Source organism: Bos taurus, chromosome 6, assembly GCF_002263795.3.
Source record: "Bos taurus isolate L1 Dominette 01449 registration number 42190680 breed Hereford chromosome 6, ARS-UCD2.0, whole genome shotgun sequence".
Taxonomy (NCBI): Eukaryota; Metazoa; Chordata; class Mammalia; order Artiodactyla; family Bovidae; genus Bos; species Bos taurus.
The window spans coordinates 108,916,689-108,941,246 of NC_037333.1; positions in this window are offsets into that span (position 1 = coordinate 108,916,689).

Below are 24,558 nucleotides of genomic sequence, written 5' to 3' on the forward strand. Positions count from 1 at the left end.
GTAAGTCAGGACTCTATCCATATATTTTTCTGCTGCAAACTCATGTTCATATTGTTCTTCCTTTAGTTGACTGTGTGAAGGTATGTGTATTTTTAGCTTCTGGACCAACAAGGGGAAATGGCTTTTTTTTTTTTTTTGAGGGCAATTTCCTGTGTAGAACTGGAGCTATTGCTTCTTCTTGATACACTAATGAGAAGAGGAGGAACTCTGTAGAGAGTCCTGGGAGTCATCATAGAGTCTATCCTCTTCCTCCTAACATCTCATCCTCTACCAAGTCCTGGAATCTACTTCTGCAGAACTCTCAAATCCATCCACTTCTCTTGAAGACACGAGTGGAGTTTCATCTTCATGGGAATTGGGGTAGGAATGGGGGGGGGTAGTTAAAAATTCTAGAATTAACATATAAGATGAAAATCTGTTACAGTTAAAGGTAACTTGAGAGAAAAGCATAGGGAAGGAACCCCTTCAATTTTGCTGAAATCATCTGACCTGAACTCACTATAGCTCAAAACCATTGAACAAACTGTTACTTCTCTTATGCTTCCAACTGGGCCATCCTTTATTTGGACCAAAGTCTGTTTTTGACAGCAGGGAAGGATGATAAGGCATATAAGAAAATCTCTCTTTTTAAAGCTTCATTTTCTTTCTGCGGAACATGATTGTAAATGAAAGGATGAGATGGCACTCCCTTACATTGGCAGACCTTTCATCAGTCTTTTCAGCAGGCCACGTTCACCCAGTCCATGCAGATAAGGGCATTAACCAAACAGGATTATCCTGGCTGACTTCAATTCTGCCACCAAGTATTATTTGAGCCTGTGATGTTATTAAAAAAAAAAAAAGCCAATGTTAGTCTCAACCTGCCAGAATCATAACAAACTATAATGTGGCTTTTTTGGGTTAAGTTGAAGGAGATTATTGATAAAAGACACCTTGGCTTCCTTTGCTTGCTCCCAAGGGCTACGTCTGGATTTTCCCACTTCTTTCCTGCACAGAGGGGCCAACTGTGTGAAGTTCTCCTGCTGGCCTTATTTCTGCTGCCTGGAACAGGTTTAAGTGAAGGTCAGTGGGCCCAGCATTCTGGCCAGGCCTCCTGGACAGAACTTATTAAAGTATGGCTCTATCCATGGGAAGAGTTCAAGGTGCAGAGGCTGGAGAATCCTTTTGGATGAGCAGACCTGAGTTCACATCCTGGTCTTGTCAAAGAGCTGGGCTTCCGTCCTTTGTTCTTCTCATCTATTCAATGGAGATGTTCATGCCAACTTCACAAATATGCCAGAAGGACTACATAGGCAGCTCCTGAAGGGTTACAACGGGAGCTTCTTTCTCTTCTCCGGCCAATTATAGTTCCTGGAGGTTTCTAGAGGAGGCAGTTGCCAGGGGAAGTCCATTACGATCACATCTGGGCTTCCCTAGTGGCTCAGCAGTAAAGAATCGGCCTGTAATACAGGGGATGCGGGTGGCAGGAGTTTGATCCCTGTGTCTGGAAGATACCCTGAGGAGGAAATGGCAACCCACTCCAATTATCTTGCCTCGGAAATCCTGTGGACAGAGGAGCCTGGTGGGGCTATAGTCCATAGGGTCGCTAAGAGTTGGACAAATCTGAGGAACTGAACACACTGTGTATTATACCCATAGAAGTTACATGAGGGCAGAAAGGATTTGAAAGTGGCTTTATATCAGCACTCTTTAATCAAACTATCATCCCCCATCTTTTCCCATACACAGTCAGCCTCAGACGATTGTGCAGTTTTTAAGCTGTTAGGCCTTGGGCACGGTCACTGCCCATGACCAGTAAGTGGCACTGTGGACATCTGCTTGGCTGTCCTGCTTGGGACAGAGAAAGGGCAATTATTTTTCTCACCCATGATCGAAACAGCATTTTTCAAGTACTTTCCAATGAAAAAGAAGTTACAACTGACACCACAGAAATACAAAGAATTGTAAGAGACTACTACCAGTAAGAATATGTCAGTAAAATGGACAACCTAGAAGAAAGGACAAATTCTTAGAGAAGTACAACCTTCCAAGCATGAATCAGGAAAGAACAGAAAACATGAACAGACCAGTCACAAATACTGAAATGAAAATATGATCAAGTACATTATAGTTTGTGCTTACCTGGAACAGCACCAGGATAAATTGAAGATGGAAACCTGTTTTCTTTCTCATTCTAATGTAGCCTACCCTTGTAACCGTTCACCTCACATCAGAAGTCTGAGCCCTCTAGGGGCAAGGGAAGAATAGCTTTAATTTGGAAACCAACCTGGTTTGAGAAGGTGCAGATACTTGATGATGTCCTCTGTGGACCTGGATAGAGGAGTTCACTGATTATACCTGTGGGCCTGAATGGAGGAGTGCCTTGATGATTCTTGTGGGCCTGGATGTAGGAACTCATTGATGATACCTGTAGACCTGGATGGAAGAGTTCATTGATGATGTCCTCTGTGAACCTGGATGGAGGAACTTATTGATGATTCCGGTGACCCTGGATGGAAGGGTTCATTGATGACATGTGTGAGCCTGGATGGAGGAGTTCATTGATGATGTCTCCTGTGGGCCTGGATGGAGGATCTCATTGACAATACCTGTGGGCCTGGATAGAGGAATTCACTGATATTGTTTTCTGTGGGCATGGATGGAGGAGCTCATTGATGATGTCCTATGTGGACCTGGATGGAGGAGTTCATTGATGATGTCCTCTGTGAACCTGGATGGAGGAACTCATTGATGATTCCTGTGACCTTGGATGGAAGAGTTCATTGATGACATGTGTGAGCCTGGATGGAGGAGTTCATTGATGATGTCTCCTGTGAGCCTGGATGGGGGATCTCATTGACGATATCTGTGGGCCTAGATAGAGGAATTCACTGATATTGTCTTCTGTGGGCATGGATGGAGGAGTTCATTGATGACACCCATGGGCCTGGATGGAGGAGCTCACTGATGACACCTGTGGCCTGGATGGAGAAGCTCATTGATCATTCCTGTGCACCTAGAGGGGGAGTTCATTAATGATACCTTTTGGCCTGCATGAGGGAGCTCATTGATGATGTCTCTGTGGGTCCAGAAGGAGGAGTTCATTAATGATGTCTTCTGTGGACCTACATGGAAGGGTGGTGATCCCTGGGTCTGATGTTTCCCACTTCTCGTCCTCCCTTCAGCTTTTTGCAAAGAGCCTATTTCCTCTCTCCACCTCTTGTCTTCTTATAGGATACTGGCAGAACACAGGAAGAAAATGCAGAAATGTGACACATATTAACCGTTTTCATCTTTGCATTCTTCCAGCATTTTGCTCCTACTTTAACTCGTGCCCTCACTTAGTGTATAGTCCTGATTTGTCTTTTGTCGTTGTGTATGTCTCCCTCCATAGCCACTCTGCAGTGGTCTTGAGGTTAGGGGCTGCTATTCTTCGTTCTTACAGTTCCCTCTACCTTGTGCCTCCAAGTCTAGAACCTGGTACAATGCCTGACATGTAATATTCATTGCTTTATTGCCCAGTGCAACTTTTAAATTCTATTCTATTAAGGCATCCACACTGCCAACAAAATTATCTTTCTAGGCTTCCTTGACGGCTCAATGGTAAAGAATCTGCCTGCCAATACAGGAGACATGGGCTCAGTCCCTGGTCTGGGAAGATCTCACATGCTGTGGAGCAACTGAACATGTGCACCACAGCTATCGAGCCTGTGCTCTAGAGCCTGAGAACTGCCACTGATGAAGCCCATTCACCCTAGAGCCCGTGCTCCATGACAGAAGAAGCCACCGCGATGAGAAATCCCGGAAACTGCAATGAAGAGTAGCCCCTGCTCACCGCAGCTACAGAAAAGCTCACACAGCAATGAAGATCCTGCACAGCCAAAAATAAATAAATAAAATTGTAAAAAGTATCTTTCTAAAATATAAGTATGATCTTGTCCCATTTCTGATTAAAACCCTCAGTGATCCCAGGCTGGTTAAAAGATGAAGTCCAAGTTCTAAATCCTTTATTTCGGAAAACTAAATTTTTCAAGTTTTTTTTTCCCCCTCACCGAGTTCTATGAATCACCAGCCACTACTCTCTCATAAACACCATCTTACTTTGTGCATTTGAACCTTTACGTCTGTAGGTTATTGAGTTCAGAATGCCTGCTCCCCGATGCCTACCCAGTGGACTGTTCATCTTTCAGAATTCTGTGTCTTAAAGAAAGGTGATGTAGTATAGTGATTAAAATTGTAGATATTGGGCTGCTTGGGTTCTAATCCTGACTCTAGTTGTATGATCTTGTGCAAGTTACTTAAATTTCCAAGTATGAATGTTCTTCTCTGTAAAATGTGAGGAAGTTATGTGTTTGGTGGGAGAAATCAATGATCTAATCTATCTGAAGTATTTTGCGTCATGCCTGGCACATAGTGACTATTCAGTTAAATTGATCTATTTTCTTAACTGGATTTTGTTTGTTTGTTTGTTTGTTTTGGCCATACAGTGAGGCATGTGGGGTCTTAGTTCTTCAACCAGAGATCAAACCCATGACCCCTGAACTGGGAATACAGAGTCTTAACCACTGGACTGCCTGGGAAGTACCTTAACTGGGATTCAGAATAAAGCTCACTGTCTATTGAGGGAAACAGACCAGATTGCAATACAGTGTGATGAGGACCGCACTCATGGTGTGAAGAGGATACAAACACAACATAAAGGGAAAGCCCAGGAAATGGACCCAGACACAGCTGGGGGATGGGGTGTCTGAAGAAAAGCTTCTTAGAGGAAAGGATGCTTGAGCTGAGTTCTTAAGGATGGCTCAGAGGTATGGCGCAGTGACGGGGATACAGTGATGTGTGACTCTGGAGCATCATGGACCTTAGCTGGTCACATGCAGCTATGTCGGGGGGAGTCAGTTACCCAAAAGTGAATGTCCTGGACATGAATGCTTTTGGTTGCTTTTGGGTGCAGTGGGCCATCCAGATACCTTGCCCCTTTCTTATATGCAGAAGAAACCTGAGAGGAAGATGGATCAGGCAACAAAAGCTTTCCTCCTGATGGAAGAGTGGATGAACCAGACTGCGGAAGCATCTCAGGGAAGCCTCTCAGTCTCTCTCCTACTCTTGATAAATAGAATAAGCAGAGATGGGCTGTGATGAGCAGCCTTTATTTCCTTCTTCTTGGAGAGAGAGGTTGATGGCCCTCCAGGACGGAAGAGCAGACTATTTCAAAGCTTAACATCGCAAGGTAGACCAGTAACCTGAGTGAGGGTCCTCATGGGATTTTTTTCCCCACTGAGACTCATTTTAATTTCATAGAGTTTGATAGGTAGCAGAGTTTACGTGGGGTGAAGTGGAGAGAGAGCAGTGGAAAAAGAGGGCATGGCATGAAGAAAAGTATGGCACTGTGATATGTTAAAAATTAGAAGAGACTTCATAAATTATATATATTTTTTGAAATTCAAATTGGACATAAACATCACTTAGTAAAGTTCAGGGAAAAAGATCAAGTCTGACATGTGAAAAAGGCAATGTGATAGAAGATGTTAGTCTGTGAGGCTTAATTTCAACTGAAGGAAATGTGAGAGGAAATAATAAGAAATGTATGTATTAGTAATTGCCTTGTGGCTGATAGGAATACTGAGTAAAAGATGGATAGAGGAATAAATATCCCATAATATGGATATTTAAATGAATTTATTGAAAAGCACATCCATTCCTTTTACATTCCTTGGGCAGGCTTCTTTAAGATCTTTCTTTAAAATTGGATTCAAAAGAGAGGCAATATATGAAAATGTTATTAACTATGTGGTTAGGATTCTTGGGGCCTGTGTGCAAACATCTGATAGGTGTTGGGTAGTTCTTCAAAAACAGAAGCTGCCATCATCCCTAGCTGTTATGTGAGTGTCTAAAATGAGGTGATTGTTAAGCTTTGGGGGAAGGAAATAAGAGTTGATATAATGTCTTTGGTATATGAAGGGAGTGGTGTTAGTATGCTGTTTGGATTAAACATTGACCTTGAATCTTTCATGAGAATGAATACATGGTATAATGTTAGTAGAGACTCTTAACCAGAGTCTATGAATAGGTTTTATAGCATTTAAGAACATTCTAAAGTTCTGTTGAAATCGTATGTGTGTGCACACATGCCCTTCTCTGTGATGTCTCATTGGAAGCAGACCTGAATACTGGACTCCTTTGATTTCTGTTTAATACTTAAGTTACCTGTGCAGTTCTATAGTTCTCTTTCATTACGAAACTGAGGTGTAAAATTTAAGTGAAAACATTATTATTACACCTGAGGCTTGAACCGAGATTTTCTGACCTCGAATTTGTTGGTGTTTCTGCCAAGTTATGCTAATCCTGTTTGGGAACTTGCACATTACATGTGGAACAGGTAAATTCAGTTGATTCTGGAGAATATTAACTCTTTCTGAATTCCACTTTTGTTATAATCAAGAGCTTGAAAGAAGAAGACATTCTCTCCTAAGTGTCACCTACTGGCATTCTTAAAAATGTCTCTCATTTTCCCCCATTCTAAGTGCCCACATGGAAATTTAAGTCAGTCAATAGTCCATGTTATGTCTCCAGATTGAGACAGCATGTCATACGGGCAGGGTAACTAGGTCTTTGCCTGTATGCTTTTGTTTTCATCAGATATTTCAGTGTCATGGGAATATAGCCAAAATTTTCTCTTGTTACATCCTGTAATCAGGCTGAGGGTCAATGCTTCTTGTTGTTTATCTGTCAAGGCCAGTGACTGCTGGTTGCTTGATTCTTTGTTATGAGTTTGAATTTCAGGACCAATTCTCTCAGCCTTGCTCACCTTGATCAGCCATGAGAATTACTTTTCAATGCTATTCAACATTCTATGTCACCATTTAAAATTAGTTGGGACTTCTTGGTTCTCCCCCTTTTCTCCCTAAGACACTATCTTTCTATTATGAATTTCCCAGTAGTCATGTAAGGGTATGAGAGCTGGATCATAAAGAAGGCTGAGTACTAAAAAATAGATGCTTTCAAGCTGTGGTGCTGGAGAAGACTCTTGAGAGTCCCTTGGGCAGAAAGGAGATCAAACCAATCAATCCTAAAGGAAATCAACTCTGAATATTCATTGGAAGGACTGATGCTGAAGTTGAAGCTCCAATACTTTGGCCACCTGATGCAAAGAACTGACTCATTGGAAAAGACCCTGATGTTGGGAAAGATTGAGGGCAGGAAGGGAAGGGTGTGACAGAGGATGAGATGGATGGCATCATTGACTCAATGGACATGAGTTTGAGCAAACTCCGGGAGATAGTGAGGGACAGGGAAGCCTGGTGTGCTGCAGTTCATGGGGTTGCAAAGAGTTAAATGTGACTTAGTGACTGAAAAACACATCACTTAACAATAACCTAGTAAGTGAACAGGATGAAACATTCAAATAATGCAAATAGTATAGAATTAAAAAAGTTGCAATGAGAATTTTTCACATTTGAGGAGTGCAGTTCCCCCCACCTCCTATCCTCCAATGAAAAGTCTAGCACTAATGTTGGTTTCGTATTTGTCTAGAAACTTTTTGTGTAAACACATACAAAAACATGTACATATATCTTGAGGTAGAATGATTCTGCACTTTTTTTTTCATTTAAAATTGTGTCTTGGGGACTTCCCTGGTGGTCAAGAATCCATACTTGCACTGCAGGGGACACAAGTTAAATCCTTGGTCAGGGAACTAAGATCCTGCATGCTGAGAGGTGATGCCAAAAAACAAAACCAAACAAAAAACTCCACAAAACTGTGTCTTGGAGCTATAAGCACAATGATTTTTACATTTTAAAAGAGATGCATAGCCAGGACATGGAAGCAACCTAGATGTCCATCAGCAGATAAATGGATAAGAAAGCTGTGGTACATATACACAATGGAGTATTACTCAGCCATTAAAAAGAATACATTTGAATCAGTTCTAATGAGGTGGATGAAACTGGAGCCTATTATACACAGTGAAGTAAGCCAGAAAGAAAAACACCAATACAGTATACTAATGCATATATATGGAATTTAGAAAGATGGTAATGATAACCCTGTATGCGAGACAGCAAAAGAGACACAGATGTATAGAACAGTCTTTTGGACTCTGTGGGACAGGGAGGCGGGGATGATTTGGGAGAATGGCATTGAAACATGTATAATATCATATAAGAAATGAATCACCAGTCCAGGTTCAATGCAGGATACAGGAAGCTTGGGGCTGGTGCACTGGGATGACCCAGAGCGATGGTATGGGGAGGGAGGTGGGAGGAGGGTTCAGGATGGAGAACATGTGTACACCCGTGGTGGATGCATGTTGATGTATGGCAACACCAATACAATATTGTAAAGTAATTAGCCTCTAATTAAAATAAATAAATTTAATTTAAAAATAGATAAAATAAAGAAAAGTAAAAAAAATAATAAAAGAGCTGGCTGGCTGGTATTCTATCAATTGATGTGGCACACTTTAATTAGCCTGACAGATCTAGTTATTTCACTCCTTTTCTTCCTCGGCCAGTGCAAACAATGCTACAGTGAAATACATCCTTCGAAATGTACCTTTATATCCCGTCATAGATATTAGTAAGGTATCTGTAGGTTGTTTCCAGAGGTGGAGTTGCTATGCTCCGTGCTTTATTTCACAACACTTATTTTTATATTTATCCAATAGCATGATTAGCTAATTATTTAATTTGAAAAAAAGCATATATAATAGAGTTCTGGCAAGAGAACGCACTGGTCATAGCAAACCCCATCTTCCAACAATACAAGAGAAGACTCTACATATGGACATCACCAGATGGTTGACACCAAAATCAGATTTATTATAGTCTTTGCAGCCAAAGATGGAGAAGCTCTTTACAGTTAGCAAAAACAAGACTGGGAGCTGACTGTGGCTCAGATCATGAATGCCTTATTGCCAAATTCAGACTGAAATTGAAGAAAGTGGAGAAAACCACTAGACCATTCAGGTATGACCTAAATCAAATCCCTTATGATTATACAGTGGAAGTGAGAAATAGATTTAAGGGACTAGATCTGACAGACAGAGTGCCTGATGAACTATGGACTGAGGTTCGTGACATTGCACAGGAGACAGGAATCAAGACCATCCCCAAGAAAAAGAAATGCAAAAAAGCAAAATGGCTTTCTGAGGAGGCCTTACAAATAGCTGTGAAAAGAAGAGCAATGAAAAGCAAAGGATAAAAGGAAAGATATAAGCATCTGAATGCAGAGTTACAAAGAATAGCAAGGAGAGATAAGAAAGCCTTCCTCAACAATCAATGCAAAGAAATAGAGGAAACCAATAGAATGGGAAAGACTAGAGATCTCTTCAAGAAAATTAGAGATACCAAGGGAACATTTCATGCAAAGATGGGCTCGATAAAGGACAGAAATGGTATGGACCTAACACAAGCAGAAGACATTAAGAAGAGGTGGCAAGAACACACAGAATAACTGTACAAAAAAGATCGTCACGACCCAGATAATCACGATGGTGTGATCACTCACCTAAGGCAGACATCTTGGAATATGAAGCCAAGTGGGCCTTAGGAAGCATCACTATGAACAAAGCTAGTGGAGGTGATGGCATTCCAATGGAGCTATTTCAAATCCTGAAAGATGATGCTGTGAAAGTGCTGCACTCAATATGCCAGCAAATTTGGAAAACTCAGCAGTGGCCACAGGACTGGAAAAGGTCAGTTTTCATTCCAATCCCAAAGAAAGGCAATGCCAAAGAATGCTCGGACTGCAGCACAATTGCATTCATCTCACACGCTAGGAAAGTAATGCTCAAAATTCTCCAAGCCAGGCTTCAGCAATACATGATCTGTGAACTTCCAGCTGTTCAAGCTGGTTTTAGAAGAGGCAGAGGAACCAGAGATCAAATTGCCAACATCTGCTGGATCATGGAAAAAGCAAGAGAGTTCCAGAAAAACATCTATTTCTGCTTTTTTTTTTTTTCTTTTCTTTTTTCTTTTTTTTTTTTACAATACCATGCTGTTCTGGTTACTGTTGCCTTCCATAATTCCTTAAGTAAGATAATGTAATTTCTTTATGCTTGTTCTTTTTTTTTTTTTTTGACAATATAATGTTGATAGTTTACCATGACGAAATTAAGAAAAGAGAATAGTTTCTAATGTTTATCCATGTATTGACTGTTCGTAGTGCTCTTTACTCCTTCCTGTATTTCCCAGTTTTGTTTTGATATTATCATCATTCATAAAGGACTTTATCATTTTTTATAGCTCGTGCATGCTTCCTTAGCTTTCATTTCTCTGAAGGTGTTTTCACCCCCATTTCAAAAGATACTTTCAATGAATATCTATTACAGAATTGACAGCTTTAATTTTTCAGTACTTTATTATTTCTGCTTTATTGACTATGCCAAAGCCTTTGACTATGTGGATCACAATAAACTGTGGCAAATTCTGAAAGAGATGGGAATACCAGACCACCTGATCTGCCTCTTGAGAAACCTATATGCAGGTCAGAAAGCAACAATTAGAACTGGACATGAAACAACAGACTGGTTCTAAATAGGAAAAGGAGTACATCAGGCTGTATATTGTCACCCTGCTTATTTAACTTATATGCAGAGTACATCATGCAAAATGCCAGGCTGGAGGAAGCACAAGCTGGAATCAAGATTGCCGGGAGAAATATCAACTTCAGATATGCAGATGACACCACCCTTATGGCAGAAAGTGAAGAGGAACTTCAAAGCCTCTTGATGAAATTGAAAGAGAGAGTGAAAAAGTTGGCTTAAAGCTCAACATTCAGAAAACTAAGATCATGGCATCCAGTCCAATCACTTCCTGGGAAATAGATGGGGAAACAGTGGAAACAGTGGCTGACTTTATTTTTCTGGGCTCCAAAATCACTGCAGATGGTGATTGCAGCCATGAAATTAAAAGACGCTTACTCCTTGGATGGAAACGTATGACCAATCTAGACAGCATATGAAAAAGCAGAGACTTTACTTTGCCAACAAAGGTCCATCTAGTCAAGGCTATGGTTTTTCCAGTGGTCATGTATGGATGTGAGACTTGGATTATAAAGAAAGCTGCTGCTGCTGCTAAGTCGCTTCAGTCGTGTCCGACTCTGTGAGACCCCATGGACTGCAGCCTACCAGGCTCCTCCGTCCATGGGATTTTCCAGGCAAAAGTACTGGAGTGGGGTGCTGTTAAGAATTGCTGCTTTTGAACTGTGGTGTTGGAGAAGACTCTTGAGAGTCCCTTGGACTGCAAGGAGATCCAACCAGTCCATTCTGAAGGAGATCAGTCCTGGGTGTTCATTGGAAGGACTAATGCTGAAGCTGAAACTCTAATACTTTGGCCATCTGATGCAAAGAGCTCACTCGTTTGAAAAGACCCTGATGCTGGGAAAGATTGAGGGCAAGAGGAGAAGGGGACAACAGAGGATGAGATGGTTGGATGGCATCACTGACTCATTGGACATGGGTTTGGGTGGACTCCGGGATTTGGTGATGGATAGGGAGGCCTGACATGCTGCAGTTCATGGGGTCGCAAAGAGTCAGACACGACTGAGTGACTGAACTGAACTGATATATATATACTTATTTAATTACAGGTTAAAATAAAAAATGAAATAACCCACTCCCACCAAAACAATTAAAATGCCCTGGTCATTAAATTGACTTCTTTTAAATAGCACGTGAAGAAAATTTTCTTTCACCTATTCACCTCCTCTAGGAATTTTCACTGGGTCTGGATTGTTACTGTCTGTTCTAATCTGAATTTGACTGATACGAGTGTAAACATCAGATTGCTTCTTAAAAATTTCTGTCCCCTTTGAGTACTTCACGGCCATGGGCTGCCTTCAATTTTCTCTTGGCTGATTTCTTGGTCCACAAATGGGCTTCCTACCTTGCAGCTGCTTGGACTTCCTTTCAATAAATAAACATGTATCTTCTTGTTTTATAGCACAAAATTCATTATTTAATCAATCTTTGAAAAGCTACAATGCCTTTCATCTCTTCCTCAGTGACATGTTACATCCCATATTCTTATATATGAAGTTGAGGATCTACCCGGGTCCTGAGATTTGTCATTGTTGTTGTTCAGTCGCCAAAACCTGTGTAACCACTGCGGCACACCAGACTTCCCTGTCCTTCACTATCTTATGAAGTTCACTCAAGTTCAGGTCCATTGAGTTGGTGATGCCATCCAACCATCTCATCCTCTGCTGTCCCCTTCTCCTCCTGCCCTCAATCTTTCCCAGCATCAGTTTTTTTTCCCCCTCAATGAGTCCGTTCTTCCCATCAGGTGGCCAAAGTATTGGAGTTTCAACTTCAGCATCAGTCCTTCCAAGGAATATTCAGGACTGATTTCCTTTAGGATTGACTGGTTGGATCTCCTTGCAGTCCAAGGAATTCTCAAGAGTCTTATCCAGCACCACAATTTAAAAGCATCAATTCTTTGTTGCTCAGAATTCTTTATGGTCCAACTCTCACATTCATGCATTACTACTGGAAAAACCATAGCTTTGACTATACACATCTTTGTTGGCAAAGTGATGTCTCTGTTGTTTAATATGCTGTCTAGGTTTGTCGTGGCTTTCCTTCTAAGGAGATGCATCTTTTAATTTCATGGCTGCAGTCACCATCTGCAGTGATTTTGGAGCCCAAGAAAATAAAATCTGTCACTGCTTCTACTTTTTCCCCTTCTATTTGCCATGAAGGAATGGGACTGAATACAATGATTTTTGTTTTATGAATGTTGAGCTTTAAGCCAGCTTTTCCACTTTCCTCTTTCATCCTCATCAAAAGGCTCTTTAGTTCCTCTTCACTTTCTGCCATTAGAGTAGTTTCATCAGAATATCTGAGGTTGTTGATATTTCTCCCAGCAGTCTCGATTCCAGCTTGTGATTCATCCAGCCCAGCGTTTCTCATGATATACTCTGCATATAATTTAAATAAACAAGGTGAGAATATACAGCCGTGATGTACTCCTCTCCTAATTTTGAGCCTGTCGGTATTTTCACATAAGGTTCTAACTGTTGGTTCTTGACCCATATATAGGTTTTTTAGGAGACAGGTAAGATGGTCTGGTATTCCCATCTCTTTAAGAATTTCCCACAATTTGTTGTGATCAAAACAGTCAAAGGCTTCAGTGTAGTCAATGAAACAGAAGTAGATTTTTTCCTGGAATTCCCTTGCTTTCTCTATGATCCATTGGATGTTGGCAATTTGATCTCTTGTTTCTCTGCCTTTTCTAAATGCAGCTTGTACATCTGGAAATTCTTGGTTCATGTACTGCTGAAGACTAGCTTGAAGCATTATGAATATAACTTTACTAGCATGAGAAATGAATGCAATTGTCTGGTAGATTGAACATTGTTCTTTGGTGTCCTACCTGCTGCTGCTAAGTTGCTTCAGTCGTGTCCGACTCTGTGCGACCCCACAGACGGAGCCCACAAGGCTCCCCCGTCCCCGGGATTCTCCAGGCAAGAACACTGGAGTGGGTTGCCATTTCCCTCTCCAATGCATAAAAGTAAAAAGTGAAAGTGAAGTCGCTCAGTCGTGTCCGACTCTTTGCAACCCCATGGACTGCAGCCTACCAGGCTCCTCCATCCATGGGATTTTCCAGGCAAGAGTACTGGAGTGGGGTACCATTGCCTTCTCCTACCTACAAGTATGATAATAACAACAGTGAGTTTGAAAAGGGTACAGATTTGATTTGATTTAAAAGTTTAAACAATCTAATACTTCTATGCTTATTGGAAGTAATGTGAAAGAGCCTATCCAACAGGTGATGAGGGTTAGCCCTGATGGGGTAAATTTTCAGCTCACTGGGCTGGTCGCCTTTGAATACTGAGTCTTGACTTTGCCCAAAGCATCCCATGGTCAGTCTCTGTCTCTCCTAGTGAAAGTCAATGACAGACTTCTGCAAGGGGAAGATCCAATTGCGTCTCTAGAATGAAGATCGATACAATCTCTGCAAGTAAACCATGTCTCACCTTATCCTTTTTAAGAAGGGAAAAAAAATCAACAGGGCATGAAACGTCTCAGCATTTTTGGTTTGGAGAGGTGAGAAAGAGGGGAAAGTTCATGCTGTGCTCAATCATCACTGGACTTCAGAAAGATCAGTAAGCTTCAAACTAGAGATAAATAGATAGCAATATTTTCCATTCTGCTGTTGGAAATCCTAGCATCGATTCGGTTCAATTGAATTCAGTTTAACAAGTATTCATTAAGTACCAACACTGTTGTATGACTTTATGCTGAAAAAAAAATGCCCTTATGTTATTTTATGCCAGAATCTTCTAGGTGCTGAGGATAAGCATGTAGTGAGAGAAAACTGTGCAGATACAGAAGATATATTGTGATAAATGCTGTGCGTGCATGCTAAGTCACTTCAATTGTGTCTGACTCCTTGTGACCCTATGGACTGTAGCCCTGCCAGGCTCCTCTGTTCATGGGATTCTCCTGCCTGGATAAATGCTAGAGGATATGAATAAAATACTGTGGAGGAAAACACAAGCTATGTATTCAAAGAAAAAGCAGGTGATTTTTGAGTTGGGACTTGCAGGCGGAGGAGGAAGAATTTAGTTTACTTCATTTTGCCATTTATTTATTGAGGTATAAACTGCGTGCTGGATGGGCACGGTCACTGGAGAGGCAAGCAGAGTGTCATAGCTGCTCTCATCAACGTGATACAGCAAGTGGAGGTGACGGTCTGGAAAAGCCTGTAACCCGGGAGAAGAGACACATACGTTTATAAGAAAAGGTCTCAATTGTAAACTTGTTCAACATATCTGCTTTCCAAGGCAATTTTTGCTCTGGTTACAGTTGCTATGCTTTGCCTTCACAATGGCAGTAACATTCTCAGGAAAATGCCAGGGGACTGGAAGGAAGTAAGAATAAGTGCAAAGACATGGTGACCAAGAAGTTTCCGGCACATTTATGGATTAGCGTGCATATATACAATGGAATACAGCACAACTGTCCAAAATGCTGCAAGGAAATAGAACATGGGAAGTTATTTATGATATACAGTTGAATTAAAAACACACGTAGTAGTATCATATTGCAATGTGATTCCATGCTTGTAAATTTTTACTGTACTTTCACAGGAAAAAAAATAAAAGAAGATGCCCTAAAATGCTAAAGATGGCTCTCTTTGAATGGAGGGATTTTGAAGAGGGGCTATGAATTGTTCCTTTTTCTTCTCCTCTCCTTCCCTCTTCTCTTCTCTTCTCGCTCTCTTGCTCTCTCCCTCTTCATCCTTCCTTCCCTTTCTCCTCCTATCCCCTATATTCTCCTTCTCATCATCATTCTCCTTCCTCTTTGCCTTTTTCTTCTCTTTTCCTCCTCCTCGCCCCTTCTTCTTGTATTTTCTTCATGTGCATGCTCATTGTTTTGTGCAACTAAACTAAATTACTTCAGTACAATTTAAAAAAAAAGCCCAGAAAGAGTTAAAAAAAAAAAAACAAACTCTTTAAGCTAAATAAGCACTTCGACAATCCTCCTTTTATGGCATTTGCTTACCAAGAGAAGCCAATATCATTGAAAGGAAAGGTATCATTACTATAATTGCTGCTATTGTTATTCTATTACTTTGGACTGGTAATATTTTGAGGTTTTAACTGGTCTCTTCATCCCCAAATCTTTAGACACAAATAATCTGCGGAACTAGAAACAAAGGCTACAGACACTTGCTGCAGACGAATTTAGAAGACATTTTATAGGATAAATTTTCCTATTGGCAGAGGTCATGGGAGAAAAAATGGTCACAGACTGGGGAAGAGACAGGAATGCGTGATAGAGAGGACTGGAGAGCCTCAGTCCGAGACCCCCGGGGCTGCAAGGAGGGCCCACTAAGTGGTAGCCCTCCACTCACCATCCATGGACCTTCTGGTCAGAGTGATGGTCGTCCATGCCTGAGATTCTGCTCATCTCCTCTGCGTCTGTGTGGACACTGTCTGCCGCTTAGCCTGAGCAAACTGCTGTCCAATTCCCATTTTACTGACAGAGGAGTGGAGATTTTAGGAGGCTGAGCACTACTTAGAAGTTATCAGCAGGGTTGAGGTTAGAACTTGAGCTCATGAATCCTTGTTGAGAACTCTTTCCAGTAGCCCCTAATATTGTCTAAAATCTGATTTGTGGATCACAGTTATTCAGAGTCAATGGTTCTGTCCCTCATTACTCTTTGAGCAATTATTCCTTCTTGTGATGAGAAATAAACAAGATGGTGACAGACTCCTGAAGTTGTTTTGCCATTTTCTAACCTGGCCCTCCATTTCTGCAGCTAGAGACAGGGTTATTTTTGGTGAAATCCTTGCTGTAAAGTACACCAATAAATTTTCCTTACAAATGATTTCTAACATGTAATTATGTAATCATGTACTCTCATAAACAAGCCAGGCCTTGACATAGAGTGATGGGGTGCAGTAATATTTTAAATAAAAGATGATCACACAGCCATTTATTTCATAGTTCAATTTTCAGGGTTGGAAACTGTACATTAATGGCAATTTCAAGATTAGCAGCAAGCTAAATGGGAAACTCTTTGAGCCAATGACTTGGACATAAACAAATGTTCAAAAATAACATCCCACAACTGTTTGAAAAGTCTGACAGAGTTTTAGGGCTTTCTGCAAAACAGAGGGTGCAAAGAGTACCAGATTCATCAAATTCTGGCAGCAATCTGCTCAAAAATAATGGTTTTGTCTACAAATGGAAACTGCTAACAGCTTTATTCGCCACTGCAATAGTCTTTCCATCTGTTTGGGTTTTATAATCATGTCGCCTTTGGAAAATTACAACACAGAGCATATTCTTTTGGAGGTCTGTTGTTGAGCTGAATATGCTGGGCCATGAAAGGGTGACAACACGGAAGAGTTTCCCTGCAAAAGTATTACAAGCATTGCAACCCCAAAAGGCTTAGGAGTGGAGCATCAGATTGTGTTTAGCAAAGCACAATTGAAAAAACTTTCCATACACTTGGATAACCACCATCTAACATTTGCAGTGCTTTGGTATAGTGGCTGCTCTTTCTCTTCTCTGCCTTCATCTTCCTCCCTTACTCCCCGCCCCCAACCTTCATGTCCCTATCAAAATACATTATTACCTAATATATTCTAAGTCATGAGGGATCTGAACATCTCCTCCATCCTGTGATCTCAAGAAAGAAAATAATCCCTTTGTATTTTCAGATCCTTTGCCAAGAGCCCGACTCAGGCTGGGTGTTTAGTACCTAGTGAAAGTGTCAGTTGCTCAGTCATGTCTGACTCTTTGAGACCCCATGGACGGTAGCCCACAAGGCTCCTCTATCCATGGAATTCTCCAGGCAAGAATATTGCAGTGGGTTGCCATTCCCTTCTCCAGGGGATCTTCCTGACCCAGTGATGGAATCTGATCTCCCACATTGCAGGCAGATTCTTTACCCTCTGAGTCACTAGGGAAGTCAGTTTAGTACCTAAGTGGTGAATAAATGAATGAATGATGTAGAATTTTTTGATGTATCTTAAAAAGTATCTTACACTGTATCTTATGATGCTTTATACCTTATAAAACCTTGTGTACTTTGTAAAACATTTTCACTGATACTGTCCTCACAATCATATACATGGACATCATTGTTTCAATGTGTTACTTTGAGTCCTTCAAGAGGCAGATGCTAAGAAGTCATAAACTTTGCAAGAGATTGATTATGGACATTGGCCTTGAGGGGAAATGGTGAAGGAGCAGTGGTGAATGGGAGAATCGTTGGGCCATGAGGCAGGTGTTACTCACATGGAGGAGAGAGGAAGGAATTTGGGTTAGCAAAAGAGTCTTTGATTGATTTTCAGTTCAAAGAAAGTTTTGACAAAGCAGAAAGGTCAAAGTCAATGGTCAGAGTAGTCCCAAGTCTCCCAGAAATGCACCTGTTTCTCCCAAAAGCAACCCTGGCATACTCAGGCTTTGGCTGGTGGTGCTAGTATGGTGATGGATTTCAGACAGCATGGGGCCCTTGGTCAATTACATTCCATGAAGTGGAAGATTTGAGAGGTACATTTTTTTATGGTCACCACATTCTATTTTATAGATAGGGAAACTGAGACCCAGAGAGATGAAGAGACATTCTCATGGTCTCATGAATGGCAAAGTGAGGATTAATGCCAGGTTCCTGAAGTCTAACCCATGTCTTTTTTCACAGACATAACAGTGACTTCATTTTTTTCTGCTGATCCCGCAACCCATCTGATGAGCACTGTTAGGTCAGAAGAGAAGAGAACAGGCAAATCAAACACTGGGTTGGCCAAACCAGTTGGACAAGAGAATAGATGGGGAAGGAGTTTCTTTTACTCATGTAGAAAGCAAAGCATAAGGCTGGAAGATGAAGACTAGATGTCTCATCCTAGGGTGGAAGTATGTGAGATCACTCACTCTGTCATAATTAATATATGCCATATGAAAAATCGAATGTCTTGATGATTCAACAGCAGAGTTTGCTCTAGAGAATCACATTAGTTTCCTGAAGGTAGAGATGTTCTTGGGGGCTTTTTTCAAGGCTGTTTTCAGTGACAGTGCTTGGTACAGAGGCATAATATAATTACCTTTCTTGAATGAATAAATTTAACTCTTGCCTTGGAAGGGACCTCAGCAGACATCCAATGTACTTTAGAAGATGATGAGCTGCTGGGTAATTGCTAAGACACTTCCCAGAGGGAATGAAACCCTAAGACTCTCGACTCCTTGTACAGGGGTCGGTCCCCCTTCCATCTGGGGCCATTCTGAGATGAGGGATTTACTCTTTACCCAAGAGAAAGTAGATACATTAATATTGGAATCTTTAGCATCTTTAATCAAATGGAAGACTAAGCTCGTCCATTTTTGAGCTTAAACATCAGTGTGGCGAGTATATGAAAAACATTCTCAAACAAGAACAAGTGGATTAGAACAGTCATTTGGACAAAGCAATGCATGTAACCTAATATGATGAGACCAATATTTTAGGACTATCATGGGAAATCCCAGCTTATGGATTGCACATAGCAGAGAATTGGAAGGGGACTGGCATACACGTTAATTGCCATTTTCTAGCTTTTCGAAAACACTGGCCTTGAGGGATTACAATGCAGAATAGAAAGTTGGTTTGCTTATCCACTTAGTAAATATTTACTGAGCACCAACTCTGCACCAGGCACCAGGCTAGGCTCTTAAGATTAATGGCAATAAAACCCTATTCCTTCTTTATAGTGTTGAACATCTACTGGAAGTGAAAGTGGCTCAGTTTTGTCTGACTCTTTGCAACCTCATGGGCTATACAGTCCGTGGAATTCTCCAGGCCAGTTCAGTACAGTTCAGTTGCTCAGTCGTGTCCGAATCTCTGTGACCCCATGAAATGCAGCATGCCAGGCCTCCCTGTCCATCACCAACTCCCGGAGTTCACTCAAACTCACATCCATCGAGTCGGTAATGCCATCCAGTCATCTCATCCTCTGTCGTCCCCTTCTCCTCCTGCCCCCAATCCCTCCCAGCATCAGAGTCTTTTCCAATGAGTCAACTCTTTGCATGAGGTGGCCAAAGTACTGGAGTTTCAGCTTTAGCATCATTCCTTCCAAAGAAATCCCAGGGCTGATCTCCTTTAGAATGGACTGGTTGGATCTCCTTGCAGTCCAAGGGACTCTCAAGAGTCTTCTCCAACACCACAGTTCAAAAGCATCAATTCTTCGGCGCTCAGCCTTCTTCACAGTCCAACTCTCACATCCATACATGACCACTGGAAAAACCATAGACTTGACTAGATGAACATTTGTTGGCAAAGTAATGTCTCTGCTTTTGAATATGCTATCTAGGTTGGTCATAACTTTTCTTCCAAGGAGTAAGCGTCTTTTAATTCCATGGCTGCAGTCACTATCTGCAGTGATTTTGGAGCCCAGAAAAAGAAAGTCTGACACTGCTTCCCCATCTATTTCCCATGAAGTGATGGGACCAGAGGCCATGATCTTCGTTTTCTGAATGTTGAACTTTAAGCCAACTTTTTCACTCTCCTCTTTCACTTTCATCAAGAGGCTTTTTAGTTCCTCTTCACTTTCTGCCTTAAGGGTGGTGTCATCTGCATATCTGAGGTTATTGATATTTCTCCTGGCAATCTTGATTCCAGCTTGTGCTTCTTCCAGCCCAGCGTTTCTCATGATGTACTCTGACAGGCAGTAAATGCACAAACACAATAACGCCAGATAGTTGGAAATGTTATCAGAGAAATACCCAGGGTATGGGAGGCAGAATAATTCTGTGGTCATGGGGGGGCTCAGACAGTGAAGCTGATTTGTGATCTGAATGATAATAAGGAGTTGGCTCTGTGAAGATGTGAAGGCAAGAGTTCCAGGGAAGAGGAGGAGCCAGTGCCTCCAGCAAGACCTGGGGTGTTTGAGGAGCAGAAGGAAGGCCAGTGTGGATGGAGTGCAGTCTGGGGAGTGAGCAGGTGAAGTGAGATGAGAAGTAGGGAGGGCCAGGTTCTACAAGACTTCGTAGGCAGAGCAGGGAGTTTGGGTTTTATCTTAAGGATGTTGAAAGTCATTAGAGGCTTTTAAGTAGATGTATCACAACCTGATTTATATTAAAAAAAAAAAAGTGTTCCTTGGAGAGGCAAGTGTGAATGGAAGGAGACCAGCTGAAACTATTGCCAGAGTCCAGGTGAGAGCTAGTGGGAGTTTGAGCTGAGCTGGATGGACAGATGGAAATAACCAGGTGGACAATACGGAGAGAGAGGTTTCTGGCTGAAGGATGGCAGTGTCTATAAGGGGAGAGGCGATGGAGTACAGGGGCTCACATGCAATTTGCAGTGGCTACAGTATTGAGTGTGCACTGGGTAGCAAGAAAAGATGTGAAACAGGATGGGTGACCTCTACTTCACAGAGCTGTTGAGGAGACAGCTTGAGACAAACCACTGCCCCTCTCTGTGCCTTGGTTTTCTCTTCAGTAAAACAGGGAGTGGTGTCACAGCACAATTAATAAAATCCCTTCCTCTCTGCCATTCCCCTGCAACTCAGGATGGGAAACCTCATTGAAAGGTCTTGTGGCCATGGCATTGGCAAGGCTGGGGTTTCACCGTGTGGATGTTCATGACCCTGGGTGCCTGGAACATGCTTTTCAAAGTCAGAATGATAAATGAGTAATGGAAAAAGCATTGGATGACACTACTGTTGAAAACCCCTTTCCTGGGCAACACAAAGCAGGAGAGTCCTGGGACAGGCTCTTTATCTGGTTCCCCATGCTTGTCAGAGCTGAGTCTCCAAACTGTCCTGAACACAGGAAGCCCTTCTGCAGCAAACAGCAGAAGCCAAGACAAAATGATTACCAATTTATGTTTTTGCTTTAAGAAACTGCTTGACAATAACACTTCCTATATGCCAGACACGGGTCCAAGCAATTCATTTGTAACAACTTACGTGATGTGCTCAGGTTCCATGACATCGATGATGTTATCCTTCCCATTTTAGAGAGGGGAAAAGGGAGGACTAAAAAGGTAATTAATTGCTTGAGGCTTCATAGCCTTTTTACAGCTGCTATGAGTTTGCAAAGTAGCAGAAAACACCCTGGATTCAGCCTTTAGGGACTGGGCTTTGCTGTCGGGCAGGGTATGACCTTGGCTTTCAAATCACCTGATGATGGTTCACGCTTGATTTCCTCATCTGCGAAGTGGGGCTCATGACAGCTACCTCAGGGCACCATTGGGAGCATTGAAGTACATTGTGTAAAGAACCTGATGCACTAAATGTTAGTCTTCTCCACACATAAAGGTGCTTTGTAAACCACAGTTACCAAAAACATTAATACAAGACCCCCTGAGTATTTCTAGGCAATTGACTTGGTTTTGTACAAAAATAGCATTTAATGTGAAGATATCTGTAGCATGAAAGAATTCTTAGGGTTCTCAGGTTTCTGCACGTGCATGGGGAAAGGTGTTGAGGTAAATGATTCCTCTGGGGTTTAGAAAACAGTGAGTCAGAAATTTGAACAAGTTGATATTAATTTCAAGCAATATTTCCTTTTGCTTTACAAAGTCAACACTGAAGAAGTAAACCAAATACTTACTAAGTGCTCGGCCATATTCTGGGCTTCCCTGGTGACTCTGCCGGGGAAGAATCTGCCTGCCATTGTAGGAGACTTGGGTTTGATCCCCTGGGTCAGGAAGATCCCCTGGAGAAGGAAATGGCAACCCACTCCAATAATCTTGCCTGGAGAATCCCATGGACAGAGGAACCTGGTGGGCTACAATCCATCGGGTCGTGAAAGAGTCAAACATGACTTAGCGACTAAACAACAACAGCCCAGAGAAAACCACAATTCTAAAAGATACATGCACTCCAATGTTCATTGCAGCACGATTTACAATAGCTGGGATGTGGAAGAAACCTAACTATCCATTGATAGAAGATTGGATAAAGAAGATATGGTATAAGCATACAATGCAGTATTACTCAGCCATGAACAAGAACAAAATTGTGTCATTTGTTGAGACGTGGATGGACCTAGAGGCTGTCATACAGAGTGAGGTAAGTCAGAAAGAGAAAAACAAGCATTGTATATTCATGTATATATGTAGAAAGTGAGTCTTTTGTATGGTTCCACATCTTAGATTCCTCTAGAAGTATATGGAATCTCTGGGGGAATGTTGGTGAAGAATATAGGTAAGTTATTCCAGAAGCCCATGTTGGACTTTTATCAAAGATGGAATGCTTCCATGCATGATGGAATGCATCAATGATGCTTCCATGTTGGACAAGCATCATTCTGCAATTCAGCTTTACCAGTAATAAAGCAGATACTGTGTTTTAATTCCTGTCTATCTCTTGGGTCTACTTACCTAGCAGACCAAAATCCTTAAGTGAGGAGAGACTGACATGTTGGCATTCTCAAACCTCAACAATGTTATATGTCGCACTCCATCAAGATGCAGCAGGGTGATGCATTTCACGGTTGTAAGGGAAGGCAGATTCCCCACCAACTTCATCTGCTGGCTCCGTGTCCCCGTCACGATTTCTCCCTGTCATTTACATTGTGACCCCTCTGCTTCTCACCCACATCCTTCTGCCATGACTGTCATGTCCTTGAAGGGGAGATATAGTGTGGTTTAATGAGCTCTGGGAAACAAACAAATAAACCAACACATAAATTAACTTCCCCTCTTGTCACCATTCAGCCTGTGGGCTGTGCATCCATCTATTCTTTGTGGGGAAAGATGATAGTTCTGGGAAAGAAAGTTTAATTAAGCATGGGTTGAGTGCCTACTGGGTTTGGAACTTTGGGAAACTTAATTAGCTACCTGAGACTTGGTTTCCTCATATGAAAAAATGATAGATGCTAACTTGAACAACTCCTGTATGCAGTAAATGAGCTTATTGTGAGTGTCTAATGCTCTGTATGCCACCGTTAGGTTTATTAGCATGGATAATACCTTTTTGGGAGAAATATCAATAACCTCAGATATGCAGATGACACCACCCTTATTGCAGAAAGAGAAGAAGAACTAAACAGCCTCTTAATGAAAGTGAAAGAGGAGAGTGAAAAAGTTGGCTTAAAGCTCAACATTCAGAAAACGAAGATCATGGCATCCAGTCCCATCACTTCATGGGAAATAGATGGGGAAACAGTGGAAACAGTGACTGACTTTATTGTTCTGGGCTCCAAAATCACTGCAGATGGTTATTGCAGCCATGAAATTAAAAGACACTTACTCCTTAGAAGGAAAGTTATGACCAACCTAGACAGCATATTCAAAAGCAAAGACATTACTTTGCCAAGTCTGTCTAGTCAAGTCTATGTTTTTTCCAGTGGTCATGTATGGATGTGAGAGTTGGACTATAAAGGAAGTTGAGCGCAGAAGAATTGATGCTTTTGCACTGTGGTGTTGGAGAAGAGTCTTGAGAGTCCCATGGACTGCAAGCAGATCCAACCAGTCCATCCTAAAGGAGATCAGCCCTGAATATTCATTGGAAGGACTGATGCTGAAGCTGAAACTCCAATACTTTGGCCACCTGATGTGAAGAGCTGACTCATTTGAAAAGACCCTGATGCTGGGAGGGATTGGGGGCAGGAGGAGAAGGCGACGACAGGATGAGATGGTTGGATGGCATCACCGACTGGATGGACATGGGTTTGGGTGTACTCTGGAGTTGGTGATGGACAGGGAGACCTGGCATGCTGCGGTTCATGGGGTTGCAAAGAGTCAGATACGCCTGAGTGACTGAACTGAATATCTTTCTTGGATTGGAATAATCTGGGTGTAAGTGCTAAGTCACTTCAATCATGTTCTACTTTATGCGACTCTATGTACTGAAGCCTGCCAGAGTCCTCTGTCCATGGGATTCTCCAGGCAAGAATACTGGAGTGTGTTGCCACGACCTCCTCCGGGGGATCTTTCTGACCCAGAGACTGTGCCATACTCTTAAGTATACCTGTATTCACAGGAAGGTTTTTTTTTTTTTTTTTTTACCACTAGAGCCAACTGGGAAGCCCTAGGAAGGATGTACATTTTGTAAAGTGAGGTAGCCAAAGTTCTGACATGTTAAGTAAATTGCAGAGCTAGGATTAACAGCCAGCAGCCTGGTATTTTTCCCATTACATTA